The sequence below is a fragment of the Chrysochloris asiatica genome, unplaced genomic scaffold (genome assembly GCF_000296735.1).
Source record: "Chrysochloris asiatica unplaced genomic scaffold, ChrAsi1.0 scaffold00100, whole genome shotgun sequence".
Taxonomy (NCBI): domain Eukaryota; kingdom Metazoa; phylum Chordata; class Mammalia; order Afrosoricida; family Chrysochloridae; genus Chrysochloris; species Chrysochloris asiatica.
Window position 1 is genome coordinate 6,695,966 of NW_006408618.1, and position 13,827 is coordinate 6,709,792.

The 13,827-nt window shown below is 38.0% G+C and overlaps 1 pseudogene; it reads left to right on the forward strand.

Annotated features, from left to right (window-relative positions):
* Positions 1-10,264: 10,264 nt before the first annotated feature.
* Positions 10,265-11,119, forward strand: LOC102823729 (annotated as a pseudogene).
* The last annotated feature ends 2,708 nt before the right edge of the window (positions 11,120-13,827 follow it).

Below are 13,827 nucleotides of genomic sequence, written 5' to 3' on the forward strand. Positions count from 1 at the left end.
CATGCTGAGCATGCTTGACTAATGTTTTATCCCCCTGTACACGTATCTACTGCTTGACAGAAAATTAGGCCATGATGGTAGTATCCTTTTCAGACCTGAATGGTGTCAAGGGCCATAGTCTCAGGTTCCTCCAGTCTCTTTCTGACTAGTAATCCCAGTTTTTTTGTTTATTTTTTTAAATAATTTTGAGTTTTGTTCCACATTTTCTCCCACTCTGTCCAGGACCTTCTAATGTGATCCCTTTCAGAGAAGTTAGTAGTGGTAGCCAGGCACCATCTAGTTCTTCTGCTCTCACATTCATGGAGACTGATGTTCACATGTTCCATTACTCCATTGGAATATTTGATTCCAAGCCTCTTCAGTTCTCATCACTCTTCTTTCGTTCGCACATGGAGAGACCAATAACTGCACCTTAGATGGCCATTCATGAGCTTTTACGATCCCAGATGCTACTCACCAAAGTAGGATGTAGGACATATTCTTTGGGGACTATGCTATGTCAATTGACCATGGTGTTCCCTGAAGCTATGGTCCTGAGTTCCTAGGCCCAGCAACTCATTGCCTTAAGATGTTTGATAATATCTAAGAAGTTTCCATCATTTTTCCTGCTGTATCCTCACTTTATTCATAATTGTGTTTGCATGAAAGGTAAATACTTAGGTATTTGTTGTGTATACCCATTCAGACTGTGTCTCTATCATGTTGTTCCAAGGTTGTGTATATATCACTGTTTACCCCTAACCTCTTTAGCCATTGTTTACCTCCCTGTTTCTTCTGTTTTCATCATTCTGCCTTCTTGTGTATTGGCCTTCCCCTTTTTGTATATTGCCCTCCCTGTCACTGGAGTTAACATGTATTGCCTCTCTAGCCACTGAATTACTCCCCCTTTCCTCCTACATCTGGTAACCATCAAAGAAATGTTTATTTTAGTATAAAAACCTTTTCTTGAGTTTTTACGATTTTCTCATACAATATTTGTTCTTTGTTATTGTTAAATATCATCTAGTTGGTTCCGACCCATAGTGACCCTGTATAGGGTTTCCAATGAGCAGCTGGTGAGCTTGAACCACTGACCTTGCAGTTCAAATGGCTTTACAGTCTGGCGCATTAACCCACAGCACCACACCAGGACTCCTTAGTGATTGATTAATTTCATTTAGCATAATATCCTCCATGTTCATCCATATTATAAGGTATTTCACAGACTCATTGTTATTCATCAGTGTTGCATAATATTCTTTTGTGTTTATCAAAGTTTGTTTAGCCACACTTCCATTGATGGGTATTTGAGCTGTTTCCATCTTGTTGCTATTGTGAATAGTGCTGCAGTGAATATTGGTATGCCAATATTGATTCATATCATGGGTCTTATTTATTGTGGATATATATCAAGTAGGGGAATTTGTGGGTCATATGGTATTTCCATTTCCAACTTTCTGAGGAAGTGCCATACAGTTTTCATTAGTGGTTGAACCATTTTACAGTCCCATTCTCTCCACATCTTCATCAGCATGTGTTATTTTCTGTGCAATGCATATTTTTAGGTGTGTCAATTAAATCCATAATAGCTGCTATAACATGTTGGTGGCTTTAGAGAACAGATATTTATTTTCTCACTGTCCTGAGGATTAAAGTCCAAATCAGGAGTCTCATCTGTGTTGATTCCTGCCTTATCATTCGCTAGACATTCTTGGGTTCTTGTCCTTACTTGACCTATGTGATCCATGTGTGCCTTGGAGTTTAATCTATTCTTTTTTATTTTTTTGGAAGTGATTAAATTTAGAACATGACCTACTCAGGTATTACCTAATTAACATAGCAAAGAAAATACTACATATATAGGGTAGAGAGTCTTGATGTGATGTTGTAGGAATAGCACTAGAACCATAAGTTTAAACCTACCAGTCACTCCGAAAACCCTGTTCATTGTCACTATGAGTTAGAACTGACTTGACAGCACTTAACAACAACAACCAGGAACAAAAACAGATATTTTGGAGGTATATAATTCAATCTATAGTAATGCCTCTAAAAATAAGTGAATAAATAAATGGTATTTAATCCTGGTGTGGTGTTGTGGATTAATGCGCCAGACTGTAAAGCCATTTGAACTGAAAGTTCGGTGGTTCTAGCTCACTAGCTGCTCCTCGGAAACCTTATACAAGGTCGCTATGGGTCGGAATCGACTCAATGGCACTGAACAACAATAAAAACAATATAAGAAAGGTAAGAAGCAAATAAAGTTGAATGATGAAAATGCTATTTTGATTAAGTTAATCAAAGGCTATGTCTAGATATATTTGAGGAGAAGAGAGAATAAACAAGGGAAGATGACGACACATGCCACTCTATGGAAGAAAGGTGAAGCTTTCTACTTCTGTAAAGATTTATAGACTTGGAAACCCTCTACGGAACCGCCATGAGTTAGAGTGGGTTGGGTTTGGCTTGAAAATTTTAAGGGAGGGACTAGAAATATGGAAGTACTACCTTCAGAAATGTATAAACTTAGACAGAGGATGTGTTGAGGAATAATAGCTTCACATTTTTATATTTTTATTTAGTAAAGGTTTCTATAATTTGGAAAAGGCTCTGGTAGTGTAGTGGTTACCAGTTGGGCTGCTAACCTTAAGGTCAGCAGTTTGAAACTGCCAATGGTTCCATGGGAGAAAGAAGAGGCTTTCTGCTCCTGTAAAGATTTACCACCTCAGAAACCGTAATCAGGGTAGCTAAAAGTCAGAACCAACTCCACGGCACATAACCACCACCACCATGATTTAATAGCAATACTTTTTGACTTATCCCCAAAGATTTTTATTATTAGATTGCTATTAGATATGTGATTTCCTAAGATAGTCTCCCAATTGGTAACTTGCCTTTTCACTTTTTTGATAAAGGCTTTTGGTAAACAAAATTATTTAATTTGTATCAAATCATATTTATTTTCTCTTTAGTGGTTTACATATTTGTTTTTATAATAGATAATCTATTATTAAAAACATAAAAGAATTTATACATACATATATATATGTATACACACATACATATATAAAGGGACTGAAACTGTTTCCCTTATCTTGTTACACTCTTGTTCCTGTATGGAACCCAAGAATGAAACAAACACACAGGAAAACAAATTTAAGAAATGGAGAGAGTTTATCAATGAAATGAATGGAAAACAAAATCTGATAAGTACATGCCCATCCTAGGGCCATCTAGTTGATTCCAATTCATAGCATAGCTTAGAACTGCCCCATCTGGTTTGCAAGGCTGTGAATCTTTACAGTTGCAGATTGCCACATTTTTCTCCTATAAAATATATATACAGTGGTGTATTGCTCTGTCATAAAGAGAAATGAGGTTCTGACACATGCTATTACATGGATGAACCCAAAACATTAAGCAGGGTAAAATTGTCACAAAAGGACAGATATTGTATGAACCCATTTATATGAAATACCTAGAATATAAAAATGTATAGAGACCAAAGTGTCTTTGTGATTTCCAGAGATGAAACAGTGGGCAGAAAACGAAGTCATTGTATAAAAGCCAACACCAGTCGCTCCTTGGAAACTCTATACAGGATCACTATGAATCAGAACCCACTTGACGGCACTTACCACTACCGACAAGCTTCTGTTAAAGGTGATAGAGGAATTAGGAGAGAGATGGTGGTGATGGATGCACACTATAATGTTGTTAATGCCACTAAATTGTACATGTAAAATATGTGGAAATGGCAAATGTTTGTTATATATACTTGCTACAGTAACGAAAGAGAGGGACAGAAAGGAGAAAAATGAAAATTTTGATTGTATCATTTAACCCATAAATATAACTATTCCTGATACCAGCACTATCCCAAAATATTTAGTTATACAAGGTAATAACTGCCATACTGTTGTCATCACACTTAGTATTGTAATTGCCATTATCTTTCTACTAGTCTATCAGATTTTTTTTATTATAATGAAAATGCCATTATTTCTAGTCTGTTGGCAGCATTTGGCAAAATGCCTGATACATAAAGGTAGGATTCATATGCTTTTACTGAACGTATTTGAATTTATATACTCTTAAGAGACTAATCCAACTTCTTAATGTAATTTTGACTTTTCTTTAAAACATCATGAAAATATTGTGGTGCTGTGGGTTATTGCACCAGACTGGAAAGCTGTTTGAACTGCGAGGTCAGTGGTTCAAGCTCACCAGCTTCTCCTCAGAAACCCTATACAGGGTTGCTATGGGTCGGAATTGACTCTACAGCACTTAACAACAACTTAACAAGGGTATCCTGGTATGATGCTATAGGATAAGCACTGAACTGCTTATTCTAAGGTCAACAATTAAAAAACAACAGCCAATGGAGCAATAGGACTATAGAGAGGAAGCTTTAATACCTCAAAAGGAGGTTTGGAGAATGTTAGCGTTGTGGGCAGAGATGTGAGGACGAGCATTGTAATGCAAAATCACAACACCCATGGATGTTGAATCTGGTTTAGCCTTAAGCTCTTTAGTGAGTACCTCACTGTATTGAGCACTGTTGATTGTTGGAACCTTTTTCCTGATAGTGTTCCAATAGTGGCCCTTCAGAATCCCAGAAAACTAAGCATCAATTTTCCAGCTGATGGTTGACTTTTGAACTTTTTCTTGGCTGGCGATTGAGGATGGTTCCTTCCCATACTCTGTCATTCACTCTCAGGCTTGTAGTGATGAATCCATGTCTCATCACCAGTAACAATTTTTTTACAGAAAATTTACCTTCGAGTATGGGTCCAAATTTTGTAGCTGTACAGACACTTATTTCTGTTTATGCTTTTCCATGAGTTGTTTCAGTACCCATCTTGCACAAACATTTTGAAACCCAAATCTGTCTGGAATATTTCATAGGCAGAGCCATGACTGATTTGCTGCATAATCCACTGTCACACATCTATTCGACAGAATCATTTTACATGCACGCTCAATGTTGTCATCAGCCGTGCACGTGGACATGGACGGGCATTTAAATATAACAGGAGTGCAGATAATTTTTGATTCAATCTAGTATTAAAAATGAGCAATTAGTAGAGTTACTAAGAACAGTGAACCTACCCATCATCTTCTGAATTATACTCATTTTGAGGAGGGGATTTCTTTCTGTTTTGTATTTGTTTCTCTCCATGTTTGGCAGATTTATTGTGACTTCAGTCTAGTCCACCCTGGTTTTTTAGTTTGTAAAAAAAAATGTCTTATGTTAACTAGTGAATAGGACTTACATCTTGCCAGGCATTAGAATGGATTTTCTCATTTTTCCCATCCCAACTACCAACCAGATAAGAACCATAATCACTGAGCAGCATCCAAAGCCATTTTAAATCTCAGTGTAGTATAGGCAGTGATCCCTTTCTCAGTTCCCAATTTTACATTTTGTCTGGCTTTGGTGCCTGACACTAGTACAGTAAAACTCCACTTGGCCCATAGAAGTTAGACTATTATCATCTTTGTGGTTTCTAATTCTAGGATCTACATATGCAACTTCAGCCTTTGATAACTTCTGTGACCTTTTGGCCAGTGTATGAATCAAAGAAATGTTTATCTATGTTTATGCCCAGTTAGGTACTTAAAATTATATGCACTTAATAATCGTCATGAGTTTGCAGAGGAGAAAAAAAGAGTTTCACCATGTGAATTCACACCTCACTGCTCCATCTTGACTAAAAGCCTGCAAACCCACTCTCAACCATTAAGTCAAGGAATATGAGTTCCAGGGTAACTGGGTAACCCCTCTCCCTACATTACAATTCTCCTATATGAATTCACAACCTTCTAGATTGAAACTTGCACATAAAAAAAAAAAAAATCCTTCTTTTTCCACGTCCTTATTTCAGTTTTCAGAATTCAGGGATCATAAGCAACCCTTCAATAAAAATAAAGTCTGGCAACAATGTTAAGTTGTTTGTACTGGAATAAATTTCAGAAAACCCTCATCTCTTGATATGGATAAGCATATGTGGGAAGAGGGTGATTCCTTTATATGAATGTAGATATGAACACCCTGGTCCAAAGGAAAAGGGCAGGCAGGGCAACTTCCCTCCATGGACAGAAAAGTAAATGAAGAATTTTGGGTTGTTAGGAAGGTGTCATTTATAAATGTGGACATTCTGATAGTAGTATGCAGAAAGAGAGAATGATTTATTAATATATCAAAGGAACACACGTGGGTGCCTGTGCTACTGTTTTCCCAATGATGTATTAGTGATATAAGTGATTGCTATCTTGGGAAGTGGGCATACAGTGCATCTTAAGAGCTGTTCAGGGCCTGCATCTGAACTTCAGACAAAATTAAAGAATTCATTTGTATTCTTTCTGTAATCTATGTCCCTTTAAATAACTTCCACAACTCAAATGATTTCAAAACATACAATGGTCTTAGTCTCCACCCTGTAATAATAGAAACATCAGTTTATGTGTCCATCACCACAATTGGACTAGAATAGTACTCCTCCAGGAGAAGTACTACAATTTTATTTTTCTCTTATTTACCTGAGAAAAACTAACTTATTTACTTAGTTTTCAATTAAGCAATGTTTCTCTGGGGCAGCAACACCCCACTCCTGCCACCCTTGTGAAATTGATGTAGCTGTCAATTTACCCTATCACTCACCTGTCTGTCAGTATGGTGGTTTGCTTCTTGCTATAATGCCTAGAATCTATGACACTGGTCTTTCAAATACCATCAGGGTTATTTATGGTGGACCAGTTTCAGCAGAGCTTCCAGACTAAGACAGACTAGGAAGAAAGGTCTGGTGATCTACTTCTGAAAGTCATTCAGTGAAAACCCTATAGGTCACAACAGAATATTGTGTGATACAGTTTGGGGAGATAAGCACCCTAAGTTGGAAGGTACTCAAATTACACTGTGGCTACAAGAATGGACATGCATACCGATGATTATGAAGATGGCTCAGGTTCTGTTGTACAGAAGGTCATTAGAGTCAGAACCGACCTGACAGCAACTAACAGCAAAAGTTTTAGAAAGCAGAGGTGTCACTTTGATGACTAAGGTGAATCTGACCCAAGCTGTGGTTTTTTAAATCACCTCATACAATAAACTTGGGCGTCCTGGTGTGGTACTATAAGATAAGCAATGGACCGCAAGGTCAGTTTGAACCACAAGGTTGGCAGTTCCACTTCACCATCTGCTCCTCGGAAACCCTACATAGGGTCATTAAGAGTTGGAACCAACTCAACGACACTTAACAACAACATACTAAAGTTAGTTCATGAAAATGATAGAAGAATGGATGAGTTTGAACTGTAATGATGGCGAAGATCACTGAATATACTGTGGACTGTCAAAATAACCACCAAATTAATCTTAAAAGAAATACAGCCTGTTCCTTAGAAGTGAGGGTGGTGAGACTTGCATCCTTTGGGTATGTCCTCTGGAAAAGACAAATCATTAGAAAAGGAAATCATGTTTGCTAAAGTGGAGGGCCAAGAGATGGATTAACACCATAGCCAAAACAAAGACTTAAACACCAATAGTCACGAAATGGCAAGAATCAGACAACATTTTGTTCTGCTACACAAAAGGCACCAACTCAACAGCAACTAGCAACAATAACATGATTCCTTTTGATTCTTAAATATGGTGCAAAGTATGGAGCAAGGTTCTTTTTATTTCTTTCTTTGCATATGGATATATATGAGGGTGCTTCAAAAAGCTCAGGAAAAAGTGAAATTAAAAGATAATAGAATTTTCCCATGACCTTTTTGAAGCTCTCATAATTGTTTCAGCAACATTTGTTAAAGAGCACTACTCTTTCAACTTTGACCGAAATTTACATGTGGGTCTACATATGTGTAGGACTCCTGGTGTGGTGCTGTGGGTTAATGCACTGGACTGCAAAGTCTGTTTGAACCACAAGGATGGTGGTTCAAGCTCACAACCACTCCCTGGAAACCCTATAAAGGGTCACTGTGGGTCAGAACCGACTTGACTGCACTTAACAATAACAACCTATGTGTAGGACTTCTGGTGTGGCTCTGTAGGATCAGCACTGGATTGCAAACCACAGGTTGGCAATTCAAACCTACCAGCTGCTTCGTGGAAACCCTATACATGGTCACTATGAGTTGAAACAGACTCAACGGCACTTAACCAAAACAACAACACCTATGAGTGAGACTATTTCTAGATTTAGTTTGTTCTATTAATATATTTGGCTATATTTATGCCTAAACCATACTTTCTAGATTTTTATTTTGGGGGTGGGGAGACTTATAATAAATCTTGATGCTTTATTGTAAAAATCTCCAACTTTGTTCCTTAGTTTGAAGTTGTTTTGGCTGTTTTAGATCCTTTGTATTTCTGTATAAATATTAGATTCAATTGTCAATATCTACAAAAATGTCTATTGAAATCTCATTGAATCTATAGATAAATTTGGGGAGAACTGACAATGTTACTATGATTAATTTTTCAATACATGACATGGCATTTCATTCCATTTATGGCCCTCTTTAATTTTTCTTAGCAGTGTTTTATAGTTATTTGAATACAGGTCTTGTATGTTTCATGTCAGAATAATCCTTGAATTTAGTTGATATGACGTTTCTATCCAAGGTCTTCTTAATTCCCATGAAGTGATTGGGTGGGATTATACAAATAAGGTAAATAGGACTCTAAGGCTGGGATTAAGAGGAGCCATCTCAGAAGCAGGAACAGAAGATCCCAGGACCATCAAGAAGGAAGAATGTGAGTGGGGTGTGAGATTCCTACCTAGAAAAGTGGCCACAGAAGAGGCAACGACAGATACAGTGGCATGGAGAGACAAAACACCTGTGAACTCTAGGCCCAGTAAAGCTGTGCATCTACTGGCAGGAGACTGGCTTGCAGAATGTGCCCTTTGGGCATTCACAGACTGGTTAAAAGAGCTTTGTATCGCTTGCTCAAGCAGGGCAGAGGCCAAGGGGCCACATGGCTGAGAGGCCAAAGAAAAGAGTGAGGTGTTCCTGAGTTCTTTTTTGTTTTGTTTTGTTCCTGAGTTCTTGACTGAAGAACTGCTGCATCCTGAATTTTTCTGATCCTGAACTGTACCTTGTTCATTTCCCTAGTAAGCCCCATAACAATATTGTTATGAGTTCTGTGTGGCCATTGCAATGGATTATTGAACCCAGATGTGAAGCAGAGAGTGCTGTGAGAGGGACGGTTGGAGTCAGAATAAAGAAGGTTATAGGTGGAAGCATGTTCGACTCACTCCCACTTCATAGAAATAGGCCTTGGATTGATTGTGAGTTTAATTCTCTTTCCCCTTGTGAAGCCAGGGAAATTCAGACATGGCTCCCACATGGTTTTTCCGGTATCTTAATAAAACTTTTAAATTATATATAATTGTAGATTTGCATATAGTTAGTTGTAAGCAATAATACCAAGAGACCCTGCTTAGCCTTTATCCAGTTTTCTTCAAAGATGATATCTTGCAAAACTAGAGTACAATATTGCAACCAGGAAATTGACATGAATACAGTCAAGAAACAGTATATTTCCATCACTACAAAGATTCTTCATGTTGCCCTTTAATAGAACATTTACTGTATATTCTCTCTCTCTCTCTTTAAATTTTTTTTGCAAATAGCACATGCCTTCTATGTTCGTTTGCCAATTGCTCCCCCATCGCTCACCCCCTTATATCCTTCCTCCTCCACTCGATATTTTTGAGAATGCTATGTTAAAATTTTACACCCTCGGAAACCCTATACAGGGTCGCTATGGGTCGGAACCGACTCGATGGCACATAACAACAACAAATGTTAAAATTTTACAGGTGTCGTGATGACTTTATAGGATAAGCACTAGACTTTGAGCCACAAGGTTGGCAGTTTGAACCCCCCAGCTGCTCCTCAGGAGAAAAACGAGGCTTTTCGCTCCTTCAAAGATTTACAGCCTCAGAAACCCTACACAGGGTTGCTATAAATTGGCACTGACACACGTTTTTTTATGACAATATGTAGATATGTAAAAACTAATACCTTCCAGAAGAGGGAGCAGTTGGAAAACAAACACAGAAGGTGAATGTTATTTGTCGAAACAACAGTGCATCTTGCACTTTCTTGTTCTTTCCTTAACTCTTGGTAACCTACTACTCTATTTACCATTTCTATAGCTTTGCCATTTCAAGAATATTATGTAGACAGTCCTCCAGCTCCTGGGTGGGAGGTTTTTCTGCATGAGCAGAGAAGACAATTCTGGCAAGTAGAAGTGATGTGACATCATTTTAGGATGTCTGAAGATGAAGAAAAGTGAAGTTACGCTGTCTTGAGCCAGCTAGCCAAAAATTCATTAAGATAGTCATCCCAGCAGACCTGGATAGGTTAAGAAAGCACCAGATAAATACTGAGAAATATCAGAGGTGCAGGATCTGGGATAAGTTGTATGAAGAGCACATGAGTGCTGGACACTCTGCTCCAGTATCTGAGAAATGGAAACACTTTGCTTAAAAGTCAGAAAAGACGACCTACTCATTTTGAAGAGAATAATAGATCCAGTCAAAGCAGCAGCAGCAGCAACAACAGAATGTCTGCAACTGCATTTAGATTCTGTAGAAGACCTTAAGAAACAGTTTAACGACGAAGACAGTTTATTATAGCCTTCTTTGACCAGATCCAAGCTGAAGCTGGTCCTCAGAGTTTGACTCACATATGTGCTGCCTGAGATTCCTCGAGATCAGAATGCCACCGAATTGTGGGAAAATTTAGAAGTGGACTTGGTGAATTTATCCAGCTGGTTACTGAATTCTCACTGCTAGTAAATTCCCAGCAGGAGAAGTTTGACAGCATTGAAGACCATGTCAATAGTACTGCTGTAAATATTGAAGAGGGAACCAAAAACTTGGGGAAGTCTGCAAAATACAAGCTGGCAGCTCTGCCTGTGGCAGGTGCACTCATCAGAGGAGTGGTGTGGGGGCCGATTGGCCTTACAGCCTTCAAAATAGCAGGGATTGCAGCTGCACTTGGTTGTGGGGTGTTGGGCTTCACAGGTGGAAATTTAATACAAAGAAAGAAACATTAAATTATATAGAAGCTCGCTTCCAGCTGTCTAGTTCTTCCCAACCAAACTGAGAATAAATGCAGTTAAAAATCAGAGTTCAGTATTATAGCGCCAACACAGCTCTCCTGATGCTGGCTTTGCTGCTTGAGACGGACACTCCGTCAGCTTCTGAAGAACAAGTATATCAAGACAGGGCTGTAGATGGCTGAACTGTAGTAAGTGGATATACTTTGTAGTTTTCTGGGGTGTCCATGGAGATTTAGAGATTGAGGAGCTAGGGCTGAGAGTGTATAATGTCTATCAGGTAAAGTTAAAAGACTGCCAAAGAACCTATTTTCTGCCTAAACCTGTGAAAACGGAACCTATAATTCTGAAGCGGATGTGGGATGTGTGGAAATACTGGGTTATGGAAGAATAGTTTCTTCCTGTAGTTTCTTTCTTAACATTGACTTGGAGGCCCTAAAGCCAAGCATAATTAATTGTAGGAGATTGTTTAAGCCTGTTAGTAAGAAGATTAGGAGTTGAAGAGTCTTTCTCATAAGATAGAGAAATCAGCATCTAGCTAGGGTAGTGGCTCAGGTGAACTTGATAGTGGAGTCCAGTTGGCGAATCCTATTGCATTTGGTTACCCCCCTCCAAATTTCTGGTTAAGAAAATTCATAGTGCAAGAAAATGGAAAGAGAAGCCAACTTCTTTTCCAAATATTTGTGATACCATCTTCTTTTCTGAACCTCTGTTTAAATAAAAATCACAGCGTAAAATGGAACCATACAGTATTTAATCTTTTGGCTTTTTCATTCAGTATAATTCTCTTGAGCTTTATTCAGGTTGTTGTGAGTTCCTTCTATTTATTGCTGACTAGAATTCCATGATATACTTAAGCATTTGCCTGCTGATAAATATATTATTTGGTTTTTGGATATTGCAAATGAAATTGCTATTAAAAAACTTTATACAAGTTTTTTAATTGTACAAATTTTGTTGTGGGCATAAACTTTTATTTCTCTGAGATGAATGCTCAAGATTCCAACTACTGGGTCGTGGTTAGTTTTTAAAGAAACAATCAAACTGTTATGGGAGTGACTATACCATTTTACATTCCCATGATGTCAGAGTGATCCAGTTTTTCTGAATCCTCATTATAGTGTTGCAGTGGTATCAATATTTTGTAGTTTAGTCATCCTGATAGATGTGAAGTGATATCTCATTGTTGTTTTAATTTGCATTTTACTAGTGACTAGGAGCTCTGGTAGCGTAGTGGTTACGAATAGGGCTGCGAACCTTAAGGTCAGCGGTTCGAAACTACCAGCCGCTCTGCGGGAGAAAGATGAGGCTTTCTACTCCCGTAAAGATTTACACCCTTGGAAACCCTGTACAGGGTCGCTATGGGTCGGAACCGACTCGACGGCACTTAACAACAACAACAAATGATGTTGAGAGTGCTGGTGTGGTACTATAAGATAAGCACTGCACTGGCAGCCACAAGGTCAGCTGTTCAAACCCACCAGCCACTTTCAGAAACCCTATACATGGATGCTATGACCTGAACTGACTGGATGCCACACAACAACAATGTTGTTGAATATCTTATCATGTGTTTATTTTCTACCTGTATATGGAATCCTGTTGTGGAGCTACAGGATAAGCACTGGACTTTTGACTGCAAGGTTGGTGATTCAAATCCACTTTCCTGGAAAAACTATACAGGGTCACTATGATTCAGAATCTGCTTGATGGCACTTACTAACTATAAGATGCAAAAACAAAACAATAGCAATAACAAGGCACCCCCAAAACAGATGATTGTTAAGTGAAGTTCATAGTAACTCAAATATGTTGTGGATTGAGGACTATTTATATTCTCTTTGACGAAATGTCTGTTCATGTTTTTTTGTCCATGTTCTAATTGAAATGCTTATTTTTTTCACTATTGAAATGTGAGAATTGTTTATATTGTCTAAGTACTAGCCTTTTGTTGCAAATGAAGTTTGTAAATATGGTTTCCCAGACTACAACTTGTCCTTTAACCCTATGAGCAGGGTCTTTTGATGTGAAAACATTTTTAATTTTAGTGAAGTCTAATTAATCAATTTTCCCTTTTGGTGTAAAGTGTAAAGACCCTTTGGTAGTTCTGGATACTGAAGATTTTCTTTATTTCTAAAATCATAAAGTTTTGTTTAATTTTTAAGCCATGATCAATGTTAAGTTAAATTTTCTATAAATTGTGAAGTTTAGATTAAGGTTATTGATAGATTGATTACCTATAAATGTCCAGGAGTTTCTGGGTGTCTCATACTACTAAGTGCCGGTTACTCTGTGAAAGGCTGGAAGTTCAAGTCACCCAGAGGTGTCTTAGCAGACAGTCTTAAGAGATCTGCTGTCTTCAAGCTCACAGTCTTGAAATCTCATTTATTGTTGTTGTTAAATGCTGTCAATTCAGTTCTGACTCATAGTGACCCTATGCATAGGGTTTCCAAGGAGCAGCTGGTAGGTTTGAACCTTGTGGTTAGCAGTCCAGTGTTTATACTATGGAGTAGTTTTATTCTGCACACGTGGAATCATCATAGAATAAACTCGATAGCAATGTCAACTCTAACAAAAGCAACAACATGGATGTCCATATTGTTAAAGTGCCTACCTTTTCTCCATTGAATTGCTTTTGCACCTCTGTAAAAAATCAGTTGGGCATATTTGTGTAGGTCTATTTCTGGATTTTTTATTCTGTGCCATTGATTTCTATGTCTATCCCTCTCACAGTCTCACACAGTCTTTTTAATTTTTTTATATTTTACACT